The sequence below is a fragment of the Balaenoptera physalus genome, assembly GCF_965194825.1.
Source record: "Balaenoptera physalus genome assembly, chromosome: 17".
Taxonomy (NCBI): domain Eukaryota; kingdom Metazoa; phylum Chordata; class Mammalia; order Artiodactyla; family Balaenopteridae; genus Balaenoptera; species Balaenoptera physalus.
The window spans coordinates 15,131,420-15,146,280 of record NC_138895.1 but is presented as its reverse complement, the minus strand read 5'-3'; the positions used below and the strand labels follow the sequence as shown (position 1 = coordinate 15,146,280).

General features: G+C 42.0%; 1 protein-coding gene across 5 annotated transcripts in view; it reads right to left on the bottom strand.

Moving 5' to 3' along the window:
• Positions 1–14,861, bottom strand: part of SULF1 (sulfatase 1) — a 161,645-nt gene that overhangs the window by 129,399 nt on the left and 17,385 nt on the right. For 3 of the 5 annotated variants that reach the window (XM_082433479.1, XM_082433477.1, XM_082433482.1), the window contains exon 1: positions 7,738–8,190. The exons of 1 other annotated variant lie outside the window; for it this stretch is intronic. The gene's annotated coding sequence lies outside the window, so the exon portion shown is untranslated. Of the gene's footprint in view, positions 1–7,737; positions 8,195–14,861 lie in introns of those variants that run through there. One more of the 5 variants, XM_082433480.1, reaches the window with a different exon arrangement.

Sequence of the window (14,861 nt, the reverse complement as noted above, 5' to 3'; positions counted from 1 at the left end):
TATTATCTATTTGTTTATTTATTTTTTATTCTTATTTTTGGCTGCGTTGGGTCTTCGTTTCTGTGCAAGGGCTTTCTCTAGTTGCGGCAAGCGGGGGCCACTCTTCATCGCGGTGCGCGGGCCTCTCACTATCGCGGCCTCTCTTGTTGCGGAGCACAGGCTCCAGACGCGCAGGCTCAGTAGTTGCGACTCACGGGCCCAGTTGCTCCGCAGCATGTGGGATCTTCCCAGACCAGGGCTCGAACCCGTGTCCCCTGCATTGGCAGGCAGACTCTCAACCACTGCGCCACCAGGGAAGCCCTGAATTTTTTTTTAAGCCAGTAATAAAGATACAACTTCCCTTGCAGTAGTAATTTGCAATCAAAAGACATTTGCATGGAATGAGACCAGGATTTTCATCCATTTTATAAACGGAGACTTTGCTTTGTCATCATTAAAATGATAATGTGCAGGAGAATAGCGTAATAATTTAGAGCTATAGGCTATTAAAGAAAGAACAGAGGCAGGTATTTATACCTGCTTGATAAGCGTACGCTTGTGAGAGTCACATACTCCTGCTGTGCTGAATGAAGTTTTATTTGCCAAGAGAGAGTAAGGCGATAGGATGACTGAACCACCACGGGTTTTAGTTCCATAATCTCGACACCAGCAGATGGAGTGCCTGGATCCTTTCTGCCTTTAAATGTGCCAACTTGTAATAATTCACTATAAATAGAGTACGAAATGTGCAATGGAAAATTTTAATTAAAATATTTATCTCTCTTTTTTTTTTTTTTACAATTTCATTAATGAACACTGGTTAAAACAAATTTATTCTTTAGTTTCAGCAAAACAGCATCATTTGGCAAATAAAACCAATATTACTAATTTTAACCAATTAATTTGATTCCAACCAACAGAATACTATTGGTTTATGGTTTTGTTTATCTTTAATTAGCAATCTGTTTTGGATTTTCAATGATGTAAGTGTAATTATATCATTGTGGAGTTATAGTTATATAAATATAATTAAAGTAATTTATACCTAGTTTTGGCAGGGGGTGCTTATTTCAGTAACGGTTTAGTAGATAATGATGGAAATCAGTACCAGGGCTCAAGTCCATTGCTCAGGTTGACAAGTGCTGCTGGAGAACACCCATCAGCCTGGCTTCCTTGGGGTCCGAGCCACGAGACCCTCTCCATGCTTTTATTTCTGCTAGAAGAGTTTACCTTTATTCCCTCCACATATGAAAATTCTAAGCACCCCTCTGGGATCAGCTGACCACCTCAATTTTCATTTATCTCTCTCCCCAGAACACTTACAACACTTAAAATCTGTACTACACGATGTAGCATCTAGCGAGAGGGTCTCCACTGCTGCCTAGACGGGGGAAGGTCTCGTCTCGCTGGTCAGGTTTTCAGATTCCGAAGTGTGAGAGTTGTACTTGGGGCTCTGTCTACATTTTATGCTCTGATCACAACGTGGCCCCAGAACACCTTGCACTGATTGAGCATTGCAGTGTAGTCAAGATCTGAGTCACTCCTTGACTCTTGGGTTGTCTGGGAGTTTATTCAAGTTTTGGTCAAGTGTATCTAATCTGAGACCCTGAACGGCTCCTGTAGCAAGAATAAACGAGCGGCCCACGGGCCACACAAACTTGAATGGAACAGGGAACCACTGGCCCAGCTTTGGGTCATTTTGTCCTTCCTTTTTCTTAAGCCAGACCTATCATATTTTCTGCAAGCAATGACTCGGCCTAGGACTCAGATGTATATATGTGTGTGTGTCTGGAGTGAACTCACATGAGTCTCAATTTCTCTGCTCGTAAAATAAAAGGGAAGATTGGAAGACTTCCAAAATCACTTCCTGCTCTAAAATTCTGTAAAATGTTGGCACATGTGCCCATTAATTTGACATTAACATCCACAAATAAGTGTGGGTGTGCCCCAGAATTTCACCTGCTGATAATATGTCGGGAAGTTAAGTTTGATGGTTTAAGAGCTGTGCTTTGAAAAGTTTGGTTTGGCTTCTCTCTCTGTATTAGTGTGTTATTGTCTTAGCACTTAGGAATCCATGCTGGAAAGCAAGTAGATGATTGGACTGAGCTCTCCTGGCTTTCTCAGTTGTTCAGAAACTGAGCTGCATTTCCTGGCTCTCAAACTTTGTGAACTCATCAGATTTTGCTGCAGAGAAATGTCATTAAAATAACAGTCCCCGGTGGAAAACACTAGCACCATTCATAGTTAGTGAAATGCTGAAACAGTAACTGATATTTTAAAACTATGGATTGGAGGCATTTCTTTATACTGTACACATACCTGTGTTTAGATAGATGCTTAAAAGAAATGTTTGTTTTTTTCTTAAGCAGTTGTCCTTTAATTGTCTCCTAAAAGTGACTTTAGTCCTGTTGCAGAAATGCATTGTCTCTGCTCCCTTCACCTTGGAAAGTAATAACCGGTTCCAAACTGCTTTCCCTAAGGAGTTGCTGGAAGGTCCAAAATGTCCTCATTAGAAAGCTTACACCGAGCCACACAAATCTTGCCATTGTGGTTGGTGCACGCATGTGGGACTATTACTTCATGCGCAATGACATGAGACCAGAAAACATGTGAACAGGAAGCCAAACCCGAGAGAGTTGGGGAGCTTCCAGCTTTCCATAGAGCACAGAAATGAAGCAAAATTCAGCAATATTCTGGACTCAGGTGTCTGGGGGACAGAACAGCTGCACCCCAGCCCTCTTCCAACACTGCATAGGAGAGTACAGTGGCTCAGGCAGCACCCAGCCTGGACTCAGTTGTTATGCCAGCAAACCCAAAAAGATTGTGAAGTTGTAGCCCTTGCTTAGGATGCCAAGACTTTAAATGGCTTGAGTAACCTAAAAGTAGAATGGCCAGCACCATATATGGAAGCTGTATATTCCTCATCCTTTCAATCATGCTAATGGGAATTCCCTCCAATATATCTTACTCCTTCTTTAAAGAATAAACTTTCCCATGATACACGCTCACCCTATTCTAAAGTATATATTTGGTGATTATTTTGTATAACTGAGATAGTAACAGTTCTTTTCTGGGTCTCTTCTTTCTTTCTTTTTTTCATTGTGGAAGCATTTTTAGCAAAAATAGAAACCTCTTCATCATCTCAAAAACCAAAGATAATCTCTGAAGTTTGGGGAATTTGAAGTGAGCCATGAGAAGCCAGATGGAATTCAGATTACAATCAAATACTATCTTTCTGATGAGTGATAAAACTCTTTATATTTAGAGGTGACAAGAGCTTCTTAAATCTGCTTTTAAATGTCTTGATACAGTTTACCTTCCAGGAGGAAATATTATACGACTTTGTGAGACCAGCCATGAAGGCTGGGGCTCAGCCCCTTTTGTAATAAATGGTATTTGCTCTGAAGTGTTCAGGTGGGGTTGAGAGCTCTGAAATCCAGGAAATCTGATAGAGGCTTTGCCATAGAAGATGTGAAAGGGTATAAGAAAACTAAGGTTATCAAGTAATCAGACCTCAGCTTCCTGTCTGCTAATTAGATCGTTTTCTATTCATTCTAAATGTTAAGATTCTTTCCGTTGTTATCTTTAAAAAACTCACAAACGTGACATACGTCTCCTTTCCAGTTACCCACCATTCAAGTCAATGGGAAGAATTTCCTGCTCAGCCTGAAGAAGAAGGAAATGTTTGTGGGGTACGTCATGCCCAGGTAAGAAATCATCTCCTTTGCTTTAGTTTTAGAAGTTTCCTCTTTTACTCTAGTCTCTGAGTGGGCCCCCAATTCAAGGGAAGTGAAAAAACCCTGCTAAAGAAAGAGCTGCTTCTGGATGAATAAGTATAAATTCTTCATGAGTATGTGTTCTTTATGAATAAGTATTCTACTTGCCCACGGATGTTTTTCCCAGTCTCCGCTCATTTCTGAAGGCTCAGAGGATGTACATATTTCTCTTTTTGAGGGTATACAAAGTTATTGGCAAGACTGCTCTGGACATGGCCTTCCTGTTGAAAAGTGAATGGGAAACAGTCCACTCAACAGCGGGGATACGAGATGAAAGCTCAGAGCCCCGTGAGCCCAGAGACTGACATTTCTTGGGGGAGCTAGCTGAGCATAATGGGGAGAGTCCGCTTTTTATGTTTCTTCTCTAAACTTCTAAGATAAATCTGGCAATTTTATACTTTTTAAAAACCACTTTTTACATATAAGCAATATCATTTGTATCATTTTTTTAGATTCCACATATAAGCGATATCATGTGGAATCTATAAACAACGATACAAATGAAATTATTTACAAAACAGAAACAGACTCACAGGCATAGAAAACAAATTTATGGTTACCAAAGGGGAAAGGGGCGGAGGAGGGATAAATTAGGAGTTTGGGATTAACATATACACACTACTATATATAAAATAGATAACCAACAGGGACCTACTAGCACAGGGAACTATACTCAGCATCTTGTAATAACCTATAATGGAAAAGAATCTGAAAAAGAATATATATATGTACGAATCACTTTGCTGTACACCTGAAACTAACACAACATGGTAAAACCAGCAAACAAACAAAAACAATACCACTTATGTAAAAAAAAGATTAAACAAAAACCAACTTTTATTTTTTGGCTGCGCCATGCGGCACATGGGCTCTTAGTTCCCCAACCAGGGATCGGAACCCACGCCCCCTGCATTGGAAGCCCAGAGTCTTAACCACTGGACTGCCAGGGAAGTCCCCCAAACTGACTTTTTATTTTACTTAATGTTGTAGTTTAACCTCTCAAGCCAACATTACCCCAACTAACTCAATTTCCTTCTATGAACTTGTACCTCTTCTTGTTTTATGGTATTCTATTATAGCTACCCGGTTGACCAAGCTTAAAACTAATATTATAGACATTTCCTTTGTCTTCATTCCTTCATTCAGTCCTCAAGTTGAGAATGTTCCACCTTCTAAATATCTCTGGAATCTGTGCCCTGTTGTCTACCTACACTGCTCAGGCCCTCAGCATTTCTCACTTGTTTACAGCAGCAGTCTTTTAATCGGTCTCCTAGTTTATAGCATTACCACCCCCTAGGCCTTTGCCTAACCTACATTCCACACTGGAGAGTAGTTGATCTATATAAAATCTTCCTAAAACATAAATCACATCTAGTCTCCGCCTTCTCAACCCCAAGCAAAGTCCTTCCTTGTCTCTCCATTGGCTCAAGAGTAATCTTGAAAGTGCCAGATCTGGGGAGGTAAGGATCTTGTGCTGCAACGCTTCCATCATTGAGATGGGTTTGCTACAAACCAAATAAACCAAATAAAATAGTCTGTTGAACCCAATAACGTCTTAGTGATATAGGTGGCATATTTCAGCCCAAGCTTTTTATATGGATGTGAACCTATAAAAGAAACTTTTTTTGGATCATGAGCTGGTCCAAAAAGACTCGTGAGCATGAGTTTGACTTTTACTAGAGTAATGGGTCCAAACACCTCAGCACGAAGCACCACAATTTCCATGATCGGACCCCTGACTAAATCTCCAGATTCCCTGGATTCAACATTCCAGCACCAACTGAAACCAGTTCCCCGTCCCCTGGCTCCCTCACAAAGTCTGCTCTCCAATGCTCTTCCCTTCTGAAATGTCCTTCCACACCTCCTGCAGATCCTTTAAAAGTCACACCAATCTTCTAAAAAAAAAAAAGTCACACCAATCGACATCATCTTTGTAAAAGTTCCTTTGACTTTCACTGGGGAGAATTACTCAGGCCTCAATTCTGTCACTTAATCACAACACACTTCTGTTGTTTGCAGGTGTTATACTGTTAAGAAAATTAATCTGTTGTTCTGGTCTGTTTCCAGGGCAGGATATTAACCTTCTTCATTTTGGTATCACTAGTGTTCAGCACAGCATGCAATACACAGTAAATGCTCAAAAAACCAAGACACTGAATCAAAGATGAAGAAAGAGAGTAAATGGAAAAGTCCTAAAATTGAATGAAACTGCTATTTTCAGACACTGTGCTAGATACTTTACATATATTATTTCCTTTTAGTCCTTTCAACAATGTTCTCCTTGGGGTACACGTAGTATTGGTCTCCTTTAATAGAGGTGAAACCTGAGGTTGAAAATCTGAAAGATCTTGCTGCTGGTCACATAACCATGTAATGGCAAAACCAAGCCTCCAATCCAGATCCCATCATAGTTTGTGTTCTTTCTGCCATGACCGAGTATGCTTTTGAGGCTAACGTTGAGATTATGTGGCTGATCTTTGTAACAAAATTAGCTAGAGTATAGAATTTTAGTATTGACAGCTCACTTTTAAATTTAGGGGGAAACCCAAGTAGAATCCAGTCTTATTTTCAACTTTAATTATGCCTCAGAATTTCTTGGAAGCCACAGAGAATTTTAAGTGGAAATGTCATTTAAAGGGACTCTTAAAAATAGACCTACTTTTATAATGTTTCCCATGTTTGTTGAATAAATAATGAATAAATAGCTCTATTGCATTCTGAAATTTGATATGAAATCTTTCCACTTGGTCTATTTTGGGTATTACACTGTCATGTAAGATACTGAACACTGGAGAGTTACAACAAATACGAGTTCAGGATGATTAAATATATATATATATTTAATTAAATATATACATACATTTGGGTATCCTGAACTCTTTTATACACACACACACACACACACACACACTGGTGTACACACATTATGTGTGGTTTTCATAGCTGTTCGTCTAAAGATAAAGGCAATCACATTCAGTGGATCCATCAGAGCACTTAACGGCACTAAAAGTGAGAGGCCTTGCTTTTCTACATTACCGTCAATTTATATTTCTTAGTATTCTTACCTGAAATAAAGACTAATTTTCTATATCTCATAGTACACCAACTTATAATCATGGTTTTATACATGCAAATTGAACAACTACCCAAGACAGAACTTTATTTTCTTGGCTTATTCATTTAGTGAATCATACTTTCTAAATGTTCAGAACTTGTATCTCTCTGAGTGTTATCCTAGAGTTTTAAATTCATCTTTTGTTGAAAGACAATTTCTCAAAGCCATGAGCCTCACCCCTGAGAAAAATACTCTTTGTTAATTCAGCATCCCTTACAGACACATAGTTCAATCACAGAGCTTTGGGTTTTGCCAGTGCTTAAGAAGTTTGTGCCCATGTTCCTTTAATATTTAGACCCCTCAGCTATGCAGTGAAAATCTTCGTAAGAATTCACATGTCCACTCTAGTTACAGTGTTTTGCAGGGTTTACACAAGCCAGTGCAAGTTTCAAGCCTACGCCAAAAAATGGGATTTATTTCATAGTGTGAAAAGAAAATTCCAACAACTGTATTTGCCTGAAATTGTGAGCACTGAAAGCAGAGAAACTGAAGCTGGAAGTTGCTGCCTCGTTTCTGGATGCCTAACAAGCCAGGTGAATAACCAAGGCTCCTTTGTAGGGCAAGATGTGTGTGTGAGTGGAGAATAGCCACCACCAGGACCAGGACACGGGGAAAGGGGCAATTTCAGCACTTCCTCTTGGTGTTATTTTCTTAATAAGTGAATTATCAACAGAAACCTCTTTCCCCTCCTATTACTTTTAGGAGGGGCCCCATCTGGATGGAGGACTTTAGCCAGAAACACACTTCCCATCATGGCAGCGTCTGAGTGCGGGATCCCATTCTCGCTAATAAATACGATGAAATGGACAGCAGTAAGGAAACTTTGTTTCCCTCCTTTTGAAAGAAAAAGCAGAGCATCATACTTACAAAAGTCGCCTTCAGAATCTTCCCTGGAGAACAAGCTCTGGGAACTGGGAGCTTGCGGAGGAGCAGAGATAAGGTGGGAGCGGGGCTTCCTTCCTCCTTCTGGGGGCGAGAGTCATTGTTCCTTATCTCCCTGACCTCCGGGCGCAAGGGGCCGGGAAGGCCCGGCCTCTGACCCCCTCTGCCCTCCCTCCTGGTCTCGGCGCCTCGGGTCGGGGTTTCTTATTAGCCGCTCCAGCCGCCCAGCCTGACACGGGCCCCGGGATGCGTTAGGGCCAGTCTGCGAAGTGCTTGCAAGATGCGGAGGGTTATATAAGCCCGCGTATTATCATCATCACACACCCCCATAGAACCAAGGCTGCCAGACAAACAAAAGGCAGTTCCAAGAAGGGGAGGAGCAGAGGCAGAAGTTACGCTGGGGGTGAATTTCGGGACACTGCTGAACTGGCTGGAAAAAAAGGCAACTCAATATGTGTGTGCAAACCTCGGCAAACAAACTGCGCTGCAGCTGGCTGGCCGGCCACGCGGAGAGGCTCCTCGGAGGGAGGGGGGGTAGGGGGCGTAGGCAGGGCTTCCAGGCTGCGGTCCCGGCTCCCCCTTCCCCGGCACCCGGCACAGTAGCCGCCCGTGGCGGGATGGAGTGGATGAGGAAGATGTGGTATTTGGAGAGGCAGACGTTCCAGAGACCAAGTGCTTAGTAAACACGGATGTTTCTTAGACTCAGACCAGGTGCTTCTGCTGCTTTGCTTTCGTCCTGGTCTCTTGTTTTCCTAATGATGGTTTGCAGGGAGTTCCCTGGGCCGGGGCCGAACCCTCAATGTTCATCCTCTATTTTCAATCTCCGTGGGCCCCTGCTTTTTTTTCTCTGTGGGAGCAAGACACCCAGCCAGACTGTTCTTTAGGCCAGAGCTTGGGTCTGAGAAAGTTCTGGTTCACTCTGAGCACCCATCCTCCCTGCGCCCCTCCCTCCCCCATCCTGCTACCTCCAGTTTTCTTAGATTATTATTTTCCTGCCCTGTTCCTGGCCCTGCTGCCCAACATGTGAGGAGCTTCAACCTCCTGGCATTCGTGGCTTCCACGTGTCACCCCACTAATTACCCGCTTCCCATCCTACCGCCCCTCACCTACTCCAGCTCATGAGAATATGAATCATTCCCTAAAGAAGGCCTTTCCGTTCCTTCCCCTACCGCCCTTCCTCACATCCTCCCCCTCAGCCTGGAATGTCCTCACTCCCATTTCCTTCAAAGCACAGCTCAGATCCCATCTTCCCCACAAGATTTCCCCGATTTCCCTTCTTTTCTCCCCATTGACCCGGCACGTAATTCTTCATGTGCGTCTGGTTTCATAAGTCTGGGGTCTTGGGTGGTTCTCCGGGGTGGCCTAGGAAAGGCACTTCATGAGTGTTGATGAAATTCAGCTGACAGCCAACGTGATGTCACCTGGGCCATCAGTCTTAGAGTGGAGGGGCCCCGTGTAACCTCCATGGGCTCAGGTGAAAGCCCATGTTGATGGGCTCTTGAAGCTGTGCAGTGGGCCCAGGAGGGTTTGTGATAGCCTTTACTTTTGGGTATTGGAAATTTTCATAAATTTAAAAAAAAATAAAAGAAAGAAAGCTTTATAAAAAGTGGAGAGGAATGTCTAACCTTGAGTCACATTCCTCTAGGACATGTGTTCATGAGGGTACCAGGAATTCCGGCCTTTACTGAGTTCCTGCTACTGCACATCAGGAGACCTCTGAAGTGGAACTTACTTCCTAGAAGGCCAGAAAAGTTCCCGAAAGGTGAGATTTTCAGAAATCACAGACTTCTGGGATGTGTTTTATGAGAGAACTTCTCCACTGTGGCAAGAATGCAGACTATCACAACAGCAGCTCGACATGAGAACGATAGCTCTCTGGTGATTTATGATATGGGGTGAAGTACAGAACGCGAGCTGTTAGGTGTTGAATTTCCGTGGCTAAGCGTTCAAGCGTTCTTCAGGACGTTCCCCTGTTAGTCTCTGGTGAAAGCAGGGTGCTGTCAGTGCCATCTGTGGTGGGTGGATGGACCGTGATGTCATATAAGAGACTTGGGGTGTGTCGACATGCTCTCCCATGCGCACAGAATGTTCAGTGAGTTAGAAGAATTTCCCTGCTTCCACTAATTTGGCACAATAAAAACTGATTCAGGTTCTAAAGAGGAATTTTGGCCTCCAGTTCTTGAGGTTTGGGCTTCAGGAAGGACAGCGGTCCCATTGCAATTCAGTTGTTCACATGTAAGATCTCTCTTTTTGTTCTGCTCAAGTCAGAGCCATGACCATTGTTATTGCTACCACGTGTGAGTCCCGGCTAGGTGTCAGGCACTGGCTCGATGCTTTACATGCATTCTTAACATAGCGATTGTCCTAAAATAGAGCTGTTTAAAAAAAAAAAAATCTTCATTTTACAGATGGGAAAATTGGTCACACAGCTTAGGAAGTGACAGAACTAGTATTTGAATCTAAGTCTGTCTGTGATTTTTCCATTCTGCTGAAAGCTGGAAGAAACCTTAGAATCTTATCTGCTAGTTTTCAGACTGGGTTCCAAGGAGCACTAGACTTCCAAGGAAGTGCTTCAGGAATCTTGGGTTGGGGGGGGGTGGTGTGGATAGGGAGGGAGCAAATGTGAGGAGACCACCAAGCAAGTCAACAGGGCTTGGGCGCCATTCACTGGATTCAAACAAAGAAGCTTCATCTCCGTCTGTTTTATAGAGTGACTTTAGACTTTGTTTAAAACAAGGGTCTTGCTACTAAAAAAAAATTATTTTGAAACTCTAGAACTAGTTTAAATTCTTCATTAAAAAGGTATACAGCTTGAGGTTCAGAGAGATTAAATGCTTTGCCCAAGATTTTATAACAGGCCCAGCATTAACTTCAGATGTCCAAGCTCTGCCTGGAACCCCAGGTCTCCCTGAGTCCTTTATCTCCCCAGTGGTTAAATTGCAGGGAAAGTGAGAGAATGTCTGACCTGACTGTGTTTCCCGACAGTATTCTTCTTGAAAACTGAAGGCAGGCATACTCTCGACTTTGGCTCGATAGACGATTTTTCGTCTCTTTGGCTCCGTGTCTACATTTGTCAACATTCACCTCGTGGCAAATGAAAATCAAGTGAGGAGTAAATATGTAATTTGTCTGGATGATTTAGGGCTCTCGTCCTCTTTTCATTCAAATCAAAGCAAGTAGCAGAGGTTACTTCCGCGTGCATCATCTAGCTGATTATATAGCCTTGGCCTGAGAGTACTCTTGCTAGAAAACTGCTTATGCCCCCATGGTTATCAGTCCAATCAAAAGTGACTCTTTTCACAGGAGACGCCATAGGTGTGGCGAAGACATTACTCATAGATGTGGCGAAGACATTACTCTTAAAGGGGTCAGTATAGCCAAGGGGAAGTGAGTCTCCCGTAAGTCCACATAGCTTGCATGGCTTGTACAGTCTAAGATTTCACATGCTGCTTTGACATCTTTGAGCCTCACGGGGCCCCAAAGGGCTGTGAGTCCCCCTACTTTTACCTGCAATGCTCCCACCGAAGTGGGAAAGGCTCCCCCACTGGTTAGGTCCCCGATAGCTGGGCATCATCACTCCACCTGGTCCTCATCCTAATAGGTTTCACTTCCCTGCCAGCCCACACAGTCATTGCAACAGGCCAATCACATCGTCCCTGGGAACCAGGGTACCACTTACCATCTTGTTACTACAGAGCCTGCTCCCCACAGCTCCTTCTTTTTTTTTAAACTAATTTTTATTGGAGCATAGTTGCTTTACAATGTTGTGTTAGTTTCTTGCTGTACAGCAAGGTGAATCAGTCATACATATACATATATCCCCTCTTTTTTGGATTTCCTTCCCATTTAGGTCACCACAGATCATTGAGTAGAGTTCCCTGTGCTATATAGTAGGTTCTCATTAGTTATCTCTTTTATACATAGTAGTGTATATATGTCAATCCCAATCTCCCAATTCAACCCACCCCCGCTCTTGATAACCATAAGTTTGTTCTCTACATCTGTGACTCTATTTCTGCTTTGCAGATAAGTTCATCTCTACCATTTTTCCAGATTCCACATATAGGGGATATTATACGATATTTGTTTTTCTCTTTTAGACTTACTTCACTCTGTATGACAATCTCTAGGTCCATCCACGTCTCTGCAAATGGCACTATTTTGTTCCTTTTTATGGCTGAGTAATATTCCATTGTATATATGTGCCACATCTTCTTTATCCATTCCTCTGTCGATGGACATTTAAGTTGCTTCCATGTCCTGGCTGTTGTAAATAGTGCCCCCCAGCTCCTTCTTGTTCCCTCTGTTCCTGAATGTGCCTTTGTGTTGCCCCATGTGGCACGAAGTGTCCGCTTCCCCTGGGTCATTAGTGTATGTGACTTGTAAACTGCTCTTGATCCCCTGTGTCCCAAGTCAGATGTCCTGTGTTTGGTGATCCCAGAACCCTAGGGCAGGACTCCCTCCCTCCCCCACGGGGTGAAGAGGAGGAGGACAAAACAATGACCAGACATTAATGCTAATACGAAATGGAATTTTCAGAGAACTAGTGCCAAATATCACATCCTTGGGAGTTTTGCTAAGCATTAGGCTATTGGCAAATAGAAATGACTTTTAACTGAAATTAGCCGGAACTGACCTAATAAACTGACCTTTATTAATTTCAAGGCCCCTGAGCTTTCCCATCTGCTCTTGTTAATTTTTACGATTCTCACCTGGAGATTTTTGCGAGCAACAGCATTGTTCTCTCTCCTGAGATGGCTTAACTTTAGTCCTGCCCAAAGGCAAAGGAATCAAAAGATGACCCTGCCATGCCTGTCATTTAAATCTTTACTAACAGCATTCTTTCAGAACAATGTAGCAGAAAGAATTTTTCGCATCTCTACAGACAAGAGATTATAATAAGCAGATGTTTTTTTCCGACTGAAACATCGCAATATTAATGTACAATATTCTCAGCCCCAGAAACAAAGCCTTCGATGTAATTTCTTTCCCTGTTCATGAGATTTACAATAGGAAGGTCGTGTTTGTACTAGATTTCGGCTTGAAATTAATCTTCTTTTCTCCTCAGCATTTCTATAGAATCCACGCACTTCATTATTTAGTCATTTCCAAATATTAAATGCTTGTCATTTTTGAACAACGATCTAATCTTCCCTTTATGGGTGGAGAAACTGAGTTGTGGAACTTGCAAATCATCGCCAGGACACAGATCGTTCTAAAGTTTGTGGCTACTCGTGGAAATGCTTTCTTCCACACATCTTAGATTACAAAATAAAATTGTAAATTGTCTCATAAGCAGCAAGTATGACATCCTCCAGTTATTAGAAAGGATTCATTAAAGGCTCATTTGCATTTTACCTTATCAGAGAAGCTTTATGGAGTAAATAAATACATTCAAACTCCACCACCAACCTCAACACAGGCTGTGATAGAATCACTTCCCCCGTCTCTGGACTGTGCCTCATACAGATCAAAATATATTCTTAGTTCAGTTGGACAAGGGTTCATTTGAAGCACATCTGGTGCTCATCAAACCTCTATTTTAGGAGTGGGGAATTCTTTTTCAGAGATAGATTATGTCTGGAAGGTCTATGGCAGCAAACAGTCCTCATTAAATTTCACAACATTTTACCGACATATATACAGTACTCGCTTTTATGTGATTACGGAACCCAGGCAAAACCCTGCACGGCCACTTCAAAGAATTCCTCACTTGACTAATTCTAAAGAGTAAATTGATTTTCTCATCATTTGTTGTGTTTGACAATAGAAAGGCTGACACAGCAACATTGCTAAAATGACAGCTCCTTTCTACTCAAGGGGAAGGAATTCGTGTTAATATTCTTAATGACTGGCATCTTTATGAGAAATGTGAAATCATTTATCCTCAGCAATAACCTGCCGAGGATTAAAAAGTACTTGGTACTTAGAACGGAAGTCATCTGTCAGGAAAAATTATTTAGACGGATGCAAATGAACTGAATAAGTTGGCTTCCTAATTATGGTGTGTATATTCAAGTTTGTTAAAATTGGTTCGAGCTGAAGAATTTGGAGAGGATCTTTCAAGAAGTGGTCTGACATTCTGCTGGAGGAAAAGGTAACACGTTCATTTGATAAAATCCTTTCATATTTCCTAAGGATTTCTGGAAATGATTTAAGAAGCAAGGCCATGTAAATCAAGAGAAAACGCATTAAGTAAGCGCACATATGTCTTGCTAATTTGGAACAACAGTAATAATGCCTGATGGAAAACACCAAACAGCGTGTTCATCGTGATGCCCTAGATTCTAAATAACCAATAGTGTTTTCCATGGGTGTTTGTTTCAACCCTCTCAGGGCCGGCTTGGGAGTTAACCCAACGGAACAAGTCTAAGCCAGCCCTTAATGAACGATGTAGAGACCAGTCTGTATTCTGTAGGAGTTGTTCCACTCTTAATGGGCCTGGTGTTGCACACCAGTTAGCAAGTTTTTATTGGAATCTCAGTCTTCTCTGCCTCGCTAGCTTGATAGCAAACCTTCATTTAGCTCTTTACCAAAAAGCCTAGTAAATTGTGGGAAGAAGCACTTTCCTGGCATTGGCAGTTTAATTAGTCTGGAAAAAAAGGGTGTAAATTTCAGGCAAAAGTAAACTCCCTCATGTAATTAATGATGAGGTTTTACTGTTTAGCATTTATGTAGAACTTTCTTTTGAGAAAAAAAAAATCGGCATTGATTTTTGAAGACAAACTGACTTGGGTCCAAATCCTAGCTCTACAGGTGTGTAATTTTTTTTTTTTTAATTTTTAGTCTAGGTCCTTTTCTTCTAACTAGAATGAGTAGTACAGGAATAATGAAGTCAGAAAGTGAATAGCAGTGTCCAGCACGTGGCCGGTACTCAGTATCATTCAGTTTCTCCCTCCTTTTCTGGCTCTTTTAGGGTGTTCGTGTCCTAATCACTAGTTCAGTATTATTTGCCCTGAGTCAGTAAAAAAAATTCCTTTCTTCAGTGAGCACGAACTAAGCGGTGACCCTGGCAACAGCTGCTTAGGTTTCTGTATTTAAATATAAATATTAAATGATATAAAGAGATAACAGTAAGGGTCTCTTTAAAAAGACAATGACTGATAATT